General features: G+C 40.6%; 1 protein-coding gene across 6 annotated transcripts in view; it reads right to left on the reverse strand.

Annotated features, from left to right (window-relative positions):
- The window catches only part of dennd5b (DENN/MADD domain containing 5B), a 78,672-nt gene that overhangs the window by 48,165 nt on the left and 11,986 nt on the right, over window positions 1-18,521 (reverse strand). The window lies entirely within an intron of this gene.

Below are 18,521 nucleotides of genomic sequence, written 5' to 3' on the forward strand. Positions count from 1 at the left end.
TTGGGATACTTTGCTAAAACATTTAGAGAAAATTAAAACCATTCCCATCTGATACTCACTTGGCAGCTACCGTATACCCTTATTGTTGTGAAGGTGATTAATTTTGTGCAAACTATTGCCTTTTAAGTGCACATCTTTATATATGGTGAATGTTGATGTACCTCATTTAAATTTATTTTCTTTCTTTATTTCTTTATTTATTTTTCTGTCTCTCTGGATTGTGTATGTTCTTTGGGTGGGGTACATATATAAAAAGGAGCATTGTGACTTTGTTACACGTATATCTTTGAATTACATTCTTGACGCTCAATAAAAAAAAAAAAATAAAAAAAATAAAATAAAATAAATAAATAAATAAATAAATAAATAAATAATATATATATATATATATATATATATATATATATATATATATATATATATATATATATTTATATATATATTAGGGGTGCAACGATATTCGTATCGATATTGAACCGTTCGATACAGTGCTTTCGGTTCGGTACGCATATGTATCGAACAATACAACATTTGTAATTTATTTTATCAACTTTCCTTCTGACGATGCTGTCTGTGTTGAGCGCTCAGTGAATCTGCGTTCGACTACTCCGCCTAGGCTGCACTGTCGAGCGCAGATCCACTGAGCGCTCAACACAGACAGCATCGTCAGAAGGAAGAGCGCAGGGCAAGCTAGCAAGACAGAAGTTAAGCTCCCCTTGCAACATGAACCTCCCCCACTCTCATTCAGATCTGGCGTTTGGAATTATTTTGGTTTTCATGTGACGTATGACCCTGAAGGTAAGCGAGTCATGGACTAAAGTAAAACAGTATGTTGGATGTGCCATGCAATGCTCAATTACATAGGTGGGAACTAGTGTGTTAGCGCAGTTAGCTCGTTAACGTGTTGGCCGTCTAGCCCCATGCACAGGGCGATCGGCGGTAGCTCGTTAACGGAGATTTGCCGTGTTGTGGCATTAAGGTCATTTCAACGAGATTAACCTGAAAGCACTAGTGGGAACACAACGAATATGACTGCACATTTACATCATCCTAGTGCAAAGACAAAAACAACAAGCATGCTACTAACTTTAGCCGAGTCATTTAGACAGCTGTTGGCACATGATTCTCCTTATGCTGCTGAGAATATAGCCCAGAAGAAGCGGATAGTATAGCTTTTATTTTGGAAAGAGGTATTTCTCTGTAATAAACTCTCTTTTCCAAAGATGAGTGATTCCTCAATCAGATACAGGGCTCGCAAAATCGCTAGCCTGACGTCCTGGGGCTAGCGATTTTTTTTCAGACGGGCTACCCTGCCCGTCGGGCTATTGTAGGAAGGAAAAATCTATGTCAATGCTTTTGCATTCTTTCAGAAATGTAGCTGGGTAATTATGTCATTGGCATCGGTGAGTCACTGTCAATATGTGACATATTGAAATCGCGTTTGAATTTGCGCTTGTTTCTTTGCTTTCACTTTGCAATCACGCGAACTGTGTATAGAGAGCGACAGCACTGATTGGTGAGTGATGATAATTTGTGCACCAATTCCTCTGACATCGTCTTATTAATCGTTAGCTTACTATGCAAACATGACAAGTGAAATCTCCCGCAGCTTAAACATGTGAGAGGTTGATCGCGCAGAGAATCGCTGAGCTTATGTGAGTGCATGTGTAAAAGCAGCAGGATATATATTGTAGCGGATCAGGGCTGTTCGGGGTTCTGTTTGTACAGTTATGTTTTGTTTATGTTGCCATAGTGACGGGTGACGCCCTCTCGCTGCGACGGTGTGTCCTTCCGGGGTCAGAGGGCGCCCTGTGTGTTGTTGTTGTTGTTGTTGCTGTGCTGTTGCCGCGCTGAGCAGTTAGCTAGCGGCAGTGTTCTTCTGCAGATGTCAATAAACGGCTGTGCTCCCTGGCTAGCTCACGGGAAGCAAGACCAAACGATACCTCCGTCTCCTCCTTGTCTGAGCTCGCCACAATATTTTAGTTCTGCTGAGCCAAATAAGACGGGTCAGGGTGAAGAAGTGACAGCCAAAGAAAAACTTACCACAAAACGGAAAAGTTATGACAAATCAGACTATAAGGCAAAAAGAAAGTGCAGCTTTATGGTTTCATGGACAAAAGAATTTCTGTGGCTGCAATATGACAAGCGAAATAACCAGGGCTGCACATAAGTGGTCCGCAGGTGCGCATTCGCTGTCAAAATAAAAAACGGGCACTAGATAAGAAGTTGCAACGCGTGTTTGCATACATAAGATTTTCAGGAGGAGGACAGACATTTGTTTAGAACTCTTAAAGATGTCGAAGAAGCTCCTTTAAGCAATTACTGTGATGTTCCTCCACCTCCAAAGAAATGTCAGAAGGAGTCCGAACCACAAAAGAAGCGCGTATTCTCGGAAAAGTAGTTGCAGGAGGTGAGCTGGCTTCAAACAAATGATGAACGCACAGAGATGTGGTGCGGAATGTGCCGTGAAAATTTAATAAATGACAAATTAAAAAGGCATGAACATTTTTTTTGTATCGAAAAAATATCGAACCGTGACACCAAAGTATCGAACCGAACCGTGAATTTTGTGTATTGTTGCACCCCTAATATATATATATATCTCAAAAAAAACGTTTTGTTTTTTTTCTGTATTAAAAAAAACTTGTATTAAAATGTTCAGGATGAGGTCAACATCGTCATCATTCTGTTTGATTCTTCAGCCATTTTGCTTTGAGCCCGACTGTGCAGGGAATGAAGTTTCTGCTACAGAAGCCACAGGTATGGGCTCAAAATGTGGTCATAAATATTTTGTACTTGTAAATCAGTTTTGTATGTGTAAAAAAGATTTGTGTGTGCGTAAAAGATTTGTGTGTGGACTTAGCCAAAAAAACTCTGCAAGTTACAAGTACGAATTTTGACCCTATTTTTCTTCCTTTCATCTGATTGGTCAATGTCATTTCAATCACAAATGTAACAATCCAATCAGAGAACAGATGGGTTTGGCTCTCGGAGGGGTCAGTCTTCATTACAAAGCTTTCTTCGTTATGAATTAGCATACATGTTTTTATTGAACATTTGAAGAACCAGCAAAAAAAACAGAAACTCTTGTAGAGGACATAAAGTCAGAGATAGAAACGACAAGGAGCAGGTGCATCTAGTACAGGAAGAGGTGCTGCAAAAACCCACAGAGCCCAGCAGCCAGCGTAACAAATTCTGGATCCTTTGCTTTTAGTTAGCATTAGCAGCACATCCTGCATCTGGACTTTCATGCTGCGCACTGTGACTCACAGCCATGGTCCCGGGTCAGCCCTGACTTTGTGTTAAACTAATCCTAAAGTAATAATGGTATTTCTAACCACTGATATAGCACAACTTTTTCCTTTCAACAGCTGCTGAAAGTTAGGGGACCTAGCTGCTATCAGATATTTATATAGAGATCCTCCAGCTTCAAACTGTATTACCCTTCAAGGACCTGCAGTTCAAAAAAGCGCCCCCCCCCCCCATCCCCCCGACAGCCAAACCCATCTGTTCTCTGATTGGATTGTTACATTTGTGATTGACATGACATTGACCAATCATAAGTCCACACACAAATCTTTTTTTACACACACACAAATCTTTTTTACACATACAAATCCTGATTTACAAGTACAAAATATTTATAAACCACATTTTGAGCCCATACACAGGTTGTTTATAAAAATGTGTAAAAATACAACAAACTTTTACATTTTATATTTTAATGAAATCAGATTTAGTGAACGATAATCTTACTTTGGTTACCTAAAACTAGACTAAAGCTAAAATAATTTAGATGCCTAAATTATTACTAAAACTAAATTACATTTTAGTCAAAAGACTATGACTAAAAGAAAATCAAAGTTTGCTGTCTTCTAGCATGCCTTCTTAAATCTCTGCTGCTTTTTTAAAGACGTTTTTGGCGTTAAAGTTTTGCCGTTAAACACAACATTAATAAACCAGTTTGCACAATTCAGTTCTCCTCCTGATATTTTGGCTTGCTAAAGGAGTCCCCATATCTGCAAACTTGTCACTACACTCACTGTAAATACCAACAGCACTTTTTTCCCCAACAAATAATTTGCACTGACGCAACATTCTAGCAGATCTACTAAGGTTGGAAATTATATTGGATCACAGATTAGAGGAGGCACTTTTGTAAATTAGCTAAGTTATTATGAATTAGCTCATCTACAAAGTTAACACAAAACAACAGATTAAAACTGACATCAACTAGGCCAGGCATGTCCAAAGTCCGGCCCGCGGGCCGTCAGATTTCACATGGCCCGCAGCTTCAGTCTAATTATGTATTAATAAAGCGCTTTACAATGCCACTATTCATTCACTCTCACATTCACACACTGGTGGAGGCAGCTACAGTTGTAGCCACAGCTGCCCTGGGGCAGACTGACAGAAGCGAGGCTGCCATATCGCGCCATCTGCCCCTCTGGCCAACACCAGTAGGGTAAAGTGTCTTGCCCAAGGACACAACGACCAGGACAGAGAGCCCGGGGATCAAACCGGCGACCTTCCGGTTACAGATACGCTTCCCAACCCCCTGAGCCACGGTCGCCACGTATTATTTATGGCTCACTTTCTTCATGACTTTAAAAATGCAATTCCCTTTTTCACCACATGGTGGCAGCACATTTTTTCTGCTACCTGCACCTGAGCTGCGAGCCCGCCCTTCTCTGCTCTGCTTTTTTTTAACTTAAAATTCGAGGCAGTTGTGTTTGTCTTATTTGTAAAGAGACTGGTGCCTTGTTTAAGGATTTCAACATTAGGAGACACTACGAGACTAAACTTGCTGCAACATATAACAAGCTAACAGGGAGTGAGCGCGCTGAAAAAGTGAAGCAACTCCAAGCTGCTCTGGCTTTGCAACAGTGATTTTTTACGCGGGCCTGTGAGACACATGAAAATATCACGAAAGCCAGCTACGAAGTGGCTATGTTAACAGCTAAACATGGCAATGCTTTCACTGAAGGTACGTTTGTCAAAGACTGTGTCATGAAAATGGTGGAGAACATTTGCCCCGAGAAGAAGCAAGAATTTCTGAATGTTTGCTTCAGACATTCACAGACAGCTGCGGGACAGAGGAGTGGAGTTGATATTTTTCATTAGCCTGTGATGAAAGCACCGATGCATCTGACACCGCGCAACTGCTGATTCTTTTACGAGGAGTCGACGACAAGATGAACGTGACAGAGGAGCTGCTGGATCTCAAAAGCCTTAAGGGTCAAACCAGAGGAATGGATTTATTCATTTCTGTTTGCGAAGCTGTTGATGATACGAAGCTACCATGGAGTGAAGTTTCTGGGATCATTACTGATGGTGCACCTGCCGTGGCTGGTGAGCGAAGCGGACTGTCCACACTGATCTGCAATGAAGTCAGTAAAGAAGCAGGTAACGCTGTTAGACTTGACTGTATCATTCATCAGCAGGCTCTCTGTGCCAAACATCTCAAATTTGATGATGTTATGAAACCAGTAGCAAAGACAATCAACTGTATTCGCTCTAAAGCTCCGTACCACCGACAGTTTCAGCAGATTCTGCATGACATCCAGGCTGAATACGGTGACGTAATTTATCACAACGATGTGAGGTGGTCTGCACTACAGCGAAATTAGACAGTTTTTGGATGAGACGAGACAACCAATGGAAGAACTGTCTGATCCTGTATGGCTGGCAAATCTGGCTTTTCTGGTCGACGTTACGAAGCATCTGAATGCGCTGAATGTTAATCTTCAAGGAAAAGACGCAGTGGGGAGCCAACTATACGCTCACATCAAGGCCTTTGGACCCAAACTGTAACTTTTCCAAAGACACGTGTCCCTAACAGAGCCCTGTACCGCACACTTCCCAGCTTTGAAAGACGTTATTGACAGTTTCCCAGAGGACATTAATGTCCACGTGAAGAGTTACGCAACAGCTATCGCGTCTCTTTCTGGGGAATTTAACAAACGCTTTCAGGACTTTGCAGTTTTTGAAAAAGACATGCTGCTTTTCTCATCTCCCTTCTCCGTGGACCCTGATGATGCTCCTCTGCAGCTTCAGGTGGAGCTCATTGAGCTGCAGTGTGACGATGAGTGCCGCGGAAAACACCGGCAGTCTTCTCTTGTTGACTTTTATTGGCAGCTGGACAAAGACAGGTTTCCTGAAGTGCGATCACTTGCTAAGAAAAAGCTGAGCTTATTTGGTTCCAATACTTGTGTGAGCAAACATTCTCTGTCATGAAATTGAGATCCAGGATGAGTGACTCCCACCTGCTTGATATTTTGTGCATCTCAACCACTGCCCTCAAACCAGACCTGATCGCTTTACTAAAATCTCGATCTCAGTATCACCCCTCTCATTAGAGCAGGGATGTCCAAATTACTGGAGAGCTGCTATCCTGCATGTTTTGGGTCTCTTTCTGGTTTAGCACAGCTGAATCAAATGATGTCTCAGGCCTGTGCAGAACTTTGGTAAATGAGGAGATGTGCTGATGAGCCATTATTTGATTCAACTGCAAACCAGAAACAGAACTAAAACACGCAGAAGAGCAGGAGTGACATCCCTGCATTAGTCATGTGTTCCTGAACAGTAAAAAGAATAAAGCACACTAATGCAATTCACAAAAGGAAAATGTATTTTGTTTGTTTGTTTGTACATATTGTGTATATTTACATGTGTGTTTATTTCTTGTGGCAAGTGAACTTCCCAGTTGTGTAATCTTCCTGTGAAGATTTGAAAGATCTGATGTGAAAAACTTCTGGAAAGATCTTGTAAAAGTCAAGAGCAAAATTCACTTTTTTTAAACTTTATTGATAACAGACCACTTTTCATTACTTATAACTCCTGTTTAAAATGTTCATGAGGCAACGATATTGCAAACTCATGGAAATTTAGGGTATTCTATACAGTTTGTTCAATGTTATCTGACTCTCCAGATATAAATGAAAGGCAGAATTGTGTCTTTAGAGTTGTTCATGCTTGCCTGAGTGGCTTTTATTTAGGTACATTTCCATTTTAAAAATAAAGGTAATGACTATTAAAATTGTTCTTCATTACGTTTTCACGTAACTTTGTTATGGAAAAAAATGTCAAAAGGAACCATTGGCCCCCGGGCATCTTCACTTCATAAAATTTGGCCCTCTTTGCAAGAAGTTTGGACACCCCTGAACTAGGCTATTTGGTTAGCGTGTTAGATTGATGTGATTGAATGTGGATGAGAGAGTCACACAAAAACACTCATACAAAAACAGTCTTGTTTGTTTGTTTTTACATACTATGTGCAACTAACATTTTTTTCATTTTCTTTGTTTTAAATTCAAAATTTTAAAAACTTTTCAATGACCTTTAGCTGCTCACGTGCTACAATAGACTGAAGTAGGGCTGCTCAATTAATCGAATTTTAATCTCGATTACGATCTGGGCTTTCAACGATCATTAAAAATGACTGAGCCGATTATTAGCCCCTCCCTCTTGCTTTACTCTCGCGCTGCTCCGTGTGGCAAATCGAGCGCACCTCTCTGCATTTCGAACACGTGTCACAACAATTAAGAGCAGCGGTCTCCAACCTTTTTTGCACCACGGACCGGTTTATGCCCGACAATATTTTCACGGACCGGCCTTTAAGGTGTCGCGGATAAATACAACAAAATAAAACTAGTACCGGTACCGAAAAAAAGAAGATTTATTCATAACACACTGAAAAGACCCAGGAAAACTGAGTTAACGATAAAAATGATAACAAAATAACGCTGAAAACCGATAAACACCCTGAAAACTATACATTTCACACCTGAGCCTCAACTCTCACGGCCCGGTACCAAACAACTCACGGACCGGTACCGGTTCGAGGCCCGGGGGTTGGGGACCGCTGATTAAGAGGACTCGAGGGAAGCTCAGAAAGCTAAGCAGAAGTTATTTGGAGAGGAGAGTGACTATTTTTAAATAAATATCGTCAAATAATCGAGATCTCAATTTCAGTGAAAATAATCGTGATTATCATTTTTGCCATAATCGAGCAGCCCTAGACTGAAGTTCACGCTATGTGCATTTGCTGTTCTCTCTACAACACCATACTCTTATCTGATCTTACTGCTGGAGCATGATCTGTAACTGTGCATCAGCCAATCAGTGACACAGATGCACAGTTACACGTCCGCATCAGTATTATGTAACTTTAGAACATGCATTAGTGTGCACCGCTGCAGCTTCCTTCTCCGTCACTGTCCTGTCTATTCTGATACTTGTCTGCTTTTACTGATACAACACATGTGCAAGTACTACTACTGTGTCTGTTTCTTCCTGAAGTTGTAGTGCTGAACTGTTGCCTTAATGATCAACTTTGATTATAGAGTCAGAGTAATCTGCTTTTCATCGATCATATCTTTAAAACAAAGCATGAACTGTTTGGATTTTATGACAACTGTAGGACGTTATCTCTTTGTAGAATTGTAATGTAACAACAATGCTACACGTGAATACTGTGTCGAGATCATAGACTACTTGTTTTTGTCAGTCTTTGGTTATTTTTAGTAGAAAATGTTGCAAAGCAAGCAAACTGTAAAGTCTTTTTAAAAAAAAAAATGTAAAAAAAAAGGTGCAACCTTCTACCTTAGGTACAAAGTGTGGCAACCAAACAGTGAAACAGGTCCTTCCTAATGAAGCTCTAAAAACCAGCGACATCGCCCACAAAAATAGAGAAGCAACGTGAAAGAGACATGAACAGAATGCAGCTTGCACACTTTACAGGTATATATGTAAATGATAATGAAAAGTTATTTTAATTGTGTGACATTGTTGTGACATTACACACATTACACCCCCCCCCACACACACACACAAAAAGCATGAATTTAGTGCTAATGCATACACACATCCACTAAAAAGATTTCATTGTATAGTTATTTACAAGTGTGGCCTGTCCACAAAAAGCCATGTCGTCATCATTTTGCATTTTCTTTTCCCCTTTGCATGCTGAGATCACAAGGCCTGAACCGAAAGTCTGTCCAGTCATTCTGTAAAAATCAGGCGTCACTTAGTTCAATCATTAGGTAGTAAGAAGTGGAGTGAACTGTTCTTCTTCTGCCGTGTGACAGGAAAACCACATACACAGTGCTTGCTGGCATTATCTCTTTATTACATCATGGCACCTCTTTCTGTTTGTTTCTGTTCGCTCCCCTCAGCTCGTGTCCCAGGTTCCCTTCATACAGAAACGTTCAGAGACACACAGAGTAAATACAGCAACAATTAAAAAGTGCTAAAACTGCAGAGCTAGGGTAATATACAGTGGGTTGTGTATATGTGGATTATATTTACATAGTGAACAGAGGTTCATAAAAACAACTTTGCCCTAAAAATAACAAGATTTCTTAAAAAAACATAAAAAAATCTTCCCACAGCTGACTACACAGCAAAAAGATGCATTTGCATTAGTCGGTCAACCACACACCTCTGTGAGATTGATGCAGAGGATTAACAAGCCTCAGTTCTGACTATGACTTAAAAGCCTGACTGTGAACTAATTCAGCTTAATCTGACTGTTGTTCTGCTCCGTCCTGAATACTGAGAGCCATAAACTGCAAACAAAGCAACCACTTGTGGCTGCAAGAAGTCTAGGAAACAGTCCTCAGCCCAAACCAAACACTTGATGACTTCATTTGCTCTCATTATGGGCCATGCTAAATAAAATATCAAGTCCAACTTTGGTCATTCTAAGTGCAAGTATAGTCATTATACTCGCTCATTTACTCAGTCATTTTTGACCTAAGTCCCAACCAGACGTTTTCATTATCCACTGATAACTCTGTTGTCACACCCCCCCCTCAGGTTAAGTCAGAGCTTCCCAAAGTGTGGGGCCCGCCCCCTAAGAGGGGCGCAGAGCCATTGCAGGGGGGGCGCGGTATGAAAAAAGAAAAAAAAAGAAAAAGGAACGCTTGGACACTGCTAGCATCATGGACAGGTTTTTGACGGGGCTCTCACACAAACGCAAAGCAGGAGATGAAGCGTCGCTGAATATGTTTCCAAACCAACTTCATTCTGAGCCAAAGACTAGAAAATATGGTGAAGCAAATCTTCCCTTTGGCTTCACCTGCACAAGTGCCGAGGTAGGTCTCCCTGCAGGATTAGTTTCCCCTTCTTCAGGAGCAGCGCTGGGCTCTCCAAATCACGGACAAACAGGATCCCACATTCTTGATTTTTAGTTCACAAACACTTCTTGCAATGACTAACTGCTCCTGACATTTTGGAGATGTTAGCTCTTTATACAGTAAAGTTACAGCTGGATACAAATAACATCAGGCTGATCCTGCAGCGATTTGTTCCCCCGGTTCAAATCACGGACTAACAGGATCCCACAGCTGTTTATGTTTTTGAACTCATTTTGCACACAGAGAGGCATTTTTTGAAAAATGTACTGACAGCAATGTTAAATATTATTACACAGGAAAGAAACAACTACACGTAAAATAATCACACCGTGACGCCTCTGCCTTTGTAAATGGACAGTAACTGTTTGTGTATGTAAGCGTGTAAAACCTGCAGACAGTCAGATTAACAGTATTTTGTTTCTATCTGCCATTCTGCAGTTCATCTCATGTAAACAATAACGTGGCCACAGCGTGACGTGAAAACAGGCACATACCTCTGACGTTGCGTGACAAACTCTATTCCTCGTCCACACGTAAACACAAAAAAGGAGTTTTAAAAAATCTCTTCATGGTTAGTCAATTTTTGTTGTTTTTTCCCTTTTGTGAAAAATAAAACTGAGATTTTACAAGCATCAGTTGTTGGACCTTTATTGTCCAGGTTATATATTAATGAGACTGACGAGAGTTGCATAGGAACTCAAACACAGTACATTGGCTAGACTCGTCATGCGTAAAACCTAACATTTAAAAACCCCAACGATTTATGAGGTTATCACATGGCTGCATGTTCTGGATATGTGGGTGAAGGGAGGAGCTGAGCTGTGAGCCGATCACTACCTCGTGGTAAGTTGGAGGACGCTGGACGGACCTGGCGCCCCCAAACATACAGTGGTAATGTACAGATGATGAAAATAAAATATACCTTAGAACATGCCAATAAAAAAGGGGTTCAACAGCACATCGCCTAAAACATATAAATAATTTAATCACTGCAGAAGAAAGGCATCATGGAAAAATGAATAAAGTGTGGTATAAGTTAGTCTTTATTTTTTTAATTTTAGCATAACGACTGTGAAAGACCAAGCCAATCACTGCCTTTACTTCAAAACTGATAACATTGATAATTTAATTAATATTATTAGAAAAAGTAAAAAGAACTGAGGGGGGTGGGTGCATCTGTTTTATTGATCAGATCAAGTTTAATTGACTTGGTGTGTTCCTTGTTCCTGAGCACTGTGCATACATACAGATACATTTATTTAAAATATATTTCTTCTACCTTGTATAGTGTACATTTTAGGTTATGCTGCATCTATTTATTCCTGCTCTTTCCACTTTGCTGCTGGAATAGTGTGAATATTCCCCTGTGGGACAATTAAATGCTTCTTTATCTTATCTTCTCCTGACAAGTATCACAAGAATTTTCATTAATCGACAAACAAACAGCCAATTCACTCTTCCACAAGGACTTCCAACCCCAAAGTGTAAGAGCTAGGCTACTATGTGACACACAAAGCAACATTAGACACACAAATTATTTAAAAGTCCCTCTGATTACATGAAATAGGTCCCAGGAAGATATCGCTGGAATACATATAGACAAGTGAGATAAAACATGTTCCTGAACACACACACACACACACACACACACACACACACACACACACACACACACACACACACACACACACACACACACACACACACACGATAAACAGCATAATCATGTTCCCCCCAGACACTGATGAATAATGCATATGGAGCCTATTGCCCTGGCAACCAGGTAATCAGATGGCCCACTGTGTGTGTGTGTGTGTGTGTGTGTGTGTGTGCGCGTGCGTGTGGGATCACAGTCAGGGAGCATGAGTGATGGGCTTTGTTCCTCTGTGCCGAACTATGAAGAGGCTGTCAGCATCTCACCTCCAGCATGAAAGGTGTGCACCCATGGATTTGGAAGCTGGGCTGCACCTGTCACTATTCTCAAACCTCGGGGCTTTTATGTCTCATACTACAGCATAATACATAAAAAAGGATTCATCTTGAATATCCTGGATATCTCCTGAATATCTCATGTAAATTAGCCCCTTTCTACACAAAGTCTATCATATGTAGACGTAACAATGCATCATGGGGATACAGAACAGTCTGAGACAGATCTCAGCTGTTTCCTTTATCTGAACAGGAAGAATCAACACTACACCAGCTATCACAGCACATCGAAGCTGGAGAGGAAATTCATTAATACTGTGAAGGAATATTAGCTCCTGGCATCATATTTAAGACAACCGATGCTCCACAATTTGGAGTGTGTAGTGGGTTTCATTTAATTTCATTCTTTCACAGCTTCAAGTAGGAGCTTTATCCTTGTTTCTTACCCAATCATAAAATTTACAGGATGATTTGGAGTTCGTTGCTGCAGAACTTGTTGCAGAAAGCATTTCTCAACTATGACACCTCCTTTTAAAACTACATGGCTTTCACAAAGATGGCTCACATATGTCCCAACTCAATCAAACTTCGTCTAACCATAGGTCTACTGTGGAACAGTTCTTTTCTGCCAACACTACATGTTCCTCAGTAGATTTTAGTTTAGCCTTTAGCTTCTTCCTGTTGCAAGACTTCAGCCTGTTCTCCGGGGCACAGATCCATGTAAAATGCCTTGAGGCAATTGTTCCTTTGATTTGGCACTATGCAGATAAAATGGAATGGAATTAAATTCTAACCGTACTGAACTCATTCAGACAAACACAGAGAGTCTTTGTCTTCTCTTGTCCATTTGTATTGTGTAGACAAGCAGCATTTTGGGGCTCTTAGGGTGTTTTCAAACACATATAGTTCAGAATCAAGTGATGCGCTTGCAAACTTGTAGCTTTTTCCTGTTGTTTGGTTTGTTGTCCACAGTACACAGAAAAATCCAAGTGAACCAAAATGCGTCACTACAAACCACGTGAGAATGTTCAGTCCACTCATTGGTCAGGTGTGTTTGGGGTACGAACAACAAAATTAAATACAGGAAGAAGGTCCTGTGCTCTGGACAGTTACACCTTCCCGTAATCAGAACATAAAGCTATGTGGCTCTGGTACTTGTAACGCACATTTACATTTGGAAGTTGGTTGGATTACGTTCACACCACAAACTAACTGCTCTGGAGTTTTTGAACCACTTTCTCCACACGGTCTCAGTGCGGCTGTTGTCCGTACCCGAGTTCACACCGGACCAAACACAGCAGGTGTGAAAACACTCTTTGTCCAACCAGTTTCCCTGACAATGGTTGGCAGGCTGGCCCATCCTTTTGGCTTGCATCGGTTTTTGTAGGGCTTCAATCAGCTGTGTTGGCAGTTAAGTAGTCTTTGCTACACAATTAATTAATTAGCATTTGCTACAGAAATGCAAGAACAGCACTAATAAAAAATCTTTTGTAGTTTTGATTTGTTATTTTGTGTTTTTGTGCTTGTGTTGCACTTATACGTGGAGTGGAGAATCTTTTATTTTTAAACCAATGGAGCAAAGAATCTGAAGTATCCTGGATTGTTAGCTAATAAAAAATTAAAATGTAATAACAGTTGGCTTTTAAAGTGAATTAGCTGAAACAGTAGCAGCTGTGTAGTACCAATTAGATGTTTTTTTTTTAAAAAGGGGGGGGAAAGTGCATAACAGCGTTTATGATTCATGGCTTCTTTTCTCACTTGATTTTAGCTGTTGGTTGATTCATCCATCTCTCACGTCAGACAAGAGTTCATGTGCTCCAGCAGCGTTTCACACATTCCATGACCCCAGTGCTCTACAAGCAGCACCTGCTACATTTTGGCAGCCACACAAACATCTCATATGTGCATGGAACACAGATTCTCTCTAAACGGAGCCAGCGCCTGCTGTGCTGAGCTCAGCTGCCAGCGACTGGCACTGACTGGGTGAGAGCAGCACCAAGTCCGTCTCCTTAGCGACAATACAACTACAAATGGGGATTGTTGTTGAGGTATCAGAGGGAAAGGAAGGGGAGCAGGGAGGAGGTCGGGCTAATAACTTCTAATCTCTTAATCATGATGGGTTATGCTTAGAAGATGAGGCCTGCAGGGGGCGCTACTGAGTCTGTGTGTACAGTGTGCCAAAGTGTAGGTCTGTAGGTGGGGATGCTAAATTTGATATTTAATCAAATTTGAAAAAATGAGTTTGCAAAAGCGTACATTTGACTGTGGAAAAAAAACAGCATCACATGCTCCCACATGGCAGTACCATGTGATATGACAATACAACTTTTGGGAGGGTGTGAGGCCATTCCAACCCCCCCCCCCCTTGGTAGAAGCACATATTTCAATGGTTCTAAGGTAGTTGTTCTTCTTTTTTTTTTACTTGTGTCAGTGAGTAGTAAGCACCTACTGGAGCTGTCAGTGCTCCAGTGTACTACAGTGCTCTTGTGTACCAGTGACTAGGCTCAGTTCAAGCAAATGTGCTTAAATACAAGTTATTTGGATGCGTCACCACTTGTCCGTCTGGACGGAGACTCAAAATCTCACCCCCAGATTACAGGAAGTTGGTTAAGGTGTTCAGAAATGACTCAGAAACCACCAAGGCTCAAGCCTGCCATGGAACGGAAACTGCTGGAATACCAGCATCATGATTTTTCTCCCCATACATCGAGAGAGTGCCAGCCATGAAAAAAAAAGCCTCTGTGTCAAAATCGATATTTGCAGCTGCCAACAACAAGCCAAATGGCTTCTGGAGAGAGGTTTTATGGTCAAATGAGACAAAGATTAAACTGTTTTGTCACAATGAAAAGAGAAATGTTTGAGGCGAGGCCAGGTTTTCAGACCGAACAACAATCTACCAACTGTCAATATAATGTTGGTAGTGTCATATTGTGCAGGTGTTTAGCTGCCAGCGGCAGTGGTACATAATGAAGAAGAAGGACTACCTCCAAATTCTTTAACTTCAGCTCAATAGTTGGGTGGTGTTTTCCTAGAGGACAATGATCCCATCAAAAGTGTTTTTGGAATGAGCAAAGCAGGCTAGCATTAGGTTTCTGGAATAGCCTGGTCAACTCATTGTCATTGGTGAATGGATTGGTTCTTATATAGTGCTTTTCTACTATACCTGAGGACTCAAACCACTTTATACAATCTGCAGCAGATTTTTCAAGTTCTTTATATCTAACATAAACACACATTCATACTCCCATGGATCAGAGAGCAGCTTGGGGTTCTCTTGCAAGGATTCCAAGGATATCTGGCATGCAGACTGGAGCATCCAGGGATCAAAGCACTAACTTTCCAATTAGTAGATGAGCTGCTCTACCTCCAGAGCTACAGCCACCCCTTGTTCGGAGACTGATGAAATCCTTCATGGGCACAATGAAGAAGGAAGCATTTACATACACAAAAAGAGAGAAGGAATGTGTCAGGATGCTGTGGGATTTGGAAGGGAAAATGCTAGCCCACAAGTCCCTTTATCTCTGCTAAGCTGTAGGCACCACAGTAGCTTGTGTTCAGCATTCTTTACTTATGACACAGCTGTGTCGGCACACAGCCAAATGTTGGGCTGTGAGGGGTGGAAGACCTACACACCAACCATCCATCAGTTTACTACCAAGTCTGTTATGGTATCCACCACATCACTGGTGAACCAGTAAGAGTTCAACTGAATTCTGTTTTATTTACATAGTGGCCAGAACTATTGCGTCAAGTAACTTTAGATTCTATCAAAAGAGTCTAAATATTAGAAAGAAAACCCCAACAATGATGAGGAGGCGAACCAGTTTTCATGTTATTTATCTTTGGCCCTTCTGTGTTTTGTTGTTATTTTGCTAATAAATTAATAAACACTAATTCAACACATTTATATATTTTTATTTATATTTCAGGAGGATTTTATTATTTATCTTCATTTAGGAGAAAGTCAGGCCTGATAATGCCTTGCACATAAAAAAAAGATTCTCCAGAGTCTGGAATATAGCTGGTTTGTTTACAGCTTATTTATTTTATTTACCATCTCATCAGTACATGGTGCTATCATGTACTATCAGATGCTTGAGTCAAGATATTGGGATGGTTTTAAACATGGAAAAATTGGATCAATGCATCCTGTCAGAAAGAGACAAGAGAAAGATTTAAATGTTATTTCTACACTAAAGAGAAACAAAATGAGAGAAATTTGATCTTTGTTTCTAGTTGTTTCTAGTTAATAGAAATATAATGTCACATCTGCTACTAGCTGTGTTTGAAAGTGTACAAACCTGATGATACAAACTCCCAAGAAGTCCGCAGTTGTTTTCTGAGGATAAGGAAGTAATTTGGAACTTATCTCAAAAACAGCTGGAAACCTATGTGTCTGTCACAATAAACAAAGCAGTGTTGGCTCAATATATTTTATGTATTGATCTGTTGTGCACTGAATTACTCAGCAACTGAAAAAGCCTGAGGCACTGAGGCATATTGTTACAGTGATCTTTAACAATCTGTTTTCTTTCCTTGTTTGTTTGGAGATTTCTAGAAAATTTGTTTCATCATAATTCTTGTTAGTCAGATCTAAAATAAAATAGCATTGTTTAGACTTGCAATGTGCAATGCTGTGGGTGTCATCGTTTCATAAACACTATTGTTGAGATGAGACAACAGCAAAAGTGGCCAGCAGGTGTCACTGTGGAGAAAGGCGCCCAATTGTTCTGGAAACTCGATGCAACTCCAGCACAACTGCTTCAAACGTTTCAGTGTTTCACAAAACACTGCTTTGTCCATCACTAGGGAACACACAAGGACATGTTAGCAGTCACGCTGACAGGGAAACTACAACTATATACAAACACAAATATGCACTCTGGGGACAATCAAGAGAGCAGACCATAAGACGATTATGGATTTGTGTTATCTGGGCATTTTCACATTTTTCTGTTCCAGGTGCTATGTTTGTTTTTCTTTGTGTGATATCCTTTTATTATGTTTTCTCCTATTTTCTCCCCCCTTCCTTTTTCTGCCTGTCAGCTTAGTCACTGTCATACTACACATATACTGTAATAACTGAAATTACAGTAATGGTTCTCTCCATCTCCTTAAACAATAATAGAAATGAATAAATACACAGATAAACAAACCACACAAACAAGAGGAGACCTCATCTTGGAAAAGCAAAACTACATTTGGCACAACATCACATTAGGAGTTTAATTTTGTTTGCAAAGCTGCCAAACGAGAATTAGGATTTTTTTTTTTTAAAGCAATGTGGTAAAAAATAACTGGTGGTGAAACAAGGTGGGCAGGAGCCAGGATAAGCTTTCAGGTGAGCAGCTCGAGCGAACACCAGTGTGAGTGGATCCCATTGATTGATACATGAGCTGCTAGTTAATATATCAGAAGGTCACACAGGCATCTGCCAGCTAGAAGTGATCTCAGTGAGTATGCAGCTTAACAGAACAAGAGAAATAACAAAACTCGGCGCACAATAGTAATCAAAACTAAACTAAAAACTCAGTAACTGGAAATCTCAAACTGAGCTGCAAGCAACCCAAAGGTGAGTTAGAAATCATCACCATGTAGTTTGCAAAAAGCATAATCCCAAGATGATTGAAGCAGACAGCTTTGTCCCCTTGGCTGTGCCTGAAATCCACAAAACCTATGAACAGAGCTCTCAGTGCAGTTGTAAAGGGAAAAATATAAGTTTACAATGTGGGACCTCTGCCTAGCAGAGGTCTCACCTACTGGGGCCTCTGCTAGGCGTTCCCAGCACACTACACGTTTAGGTGCACCGGGTCTGTCCAGCGTCCTCCCCCGCCACCTGATCCAACTCACCACCAGGTGGTGATCAGTTGACAGCTCAGCCCCTCTCTTTACCCGAGTGTCCAGAACATATGGTCGCAGGTCTGGTGATACGATTACAAAGTCGATCATCGACCTGCAGCCTAGAACATCCTGGTGTCTAGTTTCTTTATTGCTTTAATTAGTTTAAACTAATTTTAATCCACCAATAAAACTACTTCTCAAGAAAGGAGTAAACGAGGTTGTGTTTTGCTTGCTAAGAAATTACTACGTTTTTAAAAAAATGCATATATAAAAACAATTTTAAAGATACATACTTGGGAGCAGAACCAATGGGTGTGGTGCTCTGACCCAAAAATACGAAACATAAATCGCATAGTCCCGAGAGAAAGACTAAGATATTGTTGGTTTGGGTCTCTTTGTGATATATATTAATGTAGTGCAATTTTTCCAACAGTGTGCTATTAGGTCAGCCTGCTGTATCTAAAGCTTCTCCCAGTTAGGCATAAGCATCTGGAATTTGTTTAACCATATATCTTTAAGATGAACCACAATCATATTAGTCATGCACAACAAAGCCCTATTATGTGGAATGTTGGTCTTAGTGACAGCCGGATTCTGCTGGAGGTTTCTTCC

Source organism: Rhamphochromis sp. 'chilingali', assembly GCF_963969265.1.
Source record: "Rhamphochromis sp. 'chilingali' genome assembly, chromosome: 7".
Classification (NCBI taxonomy): Eukaryota; Metazoa; Chordata; class Actinopteri; order Cichliformes; family Cichlidae; genus Rhamphochromis; species Rhamphochromis sp. 'chilingali'.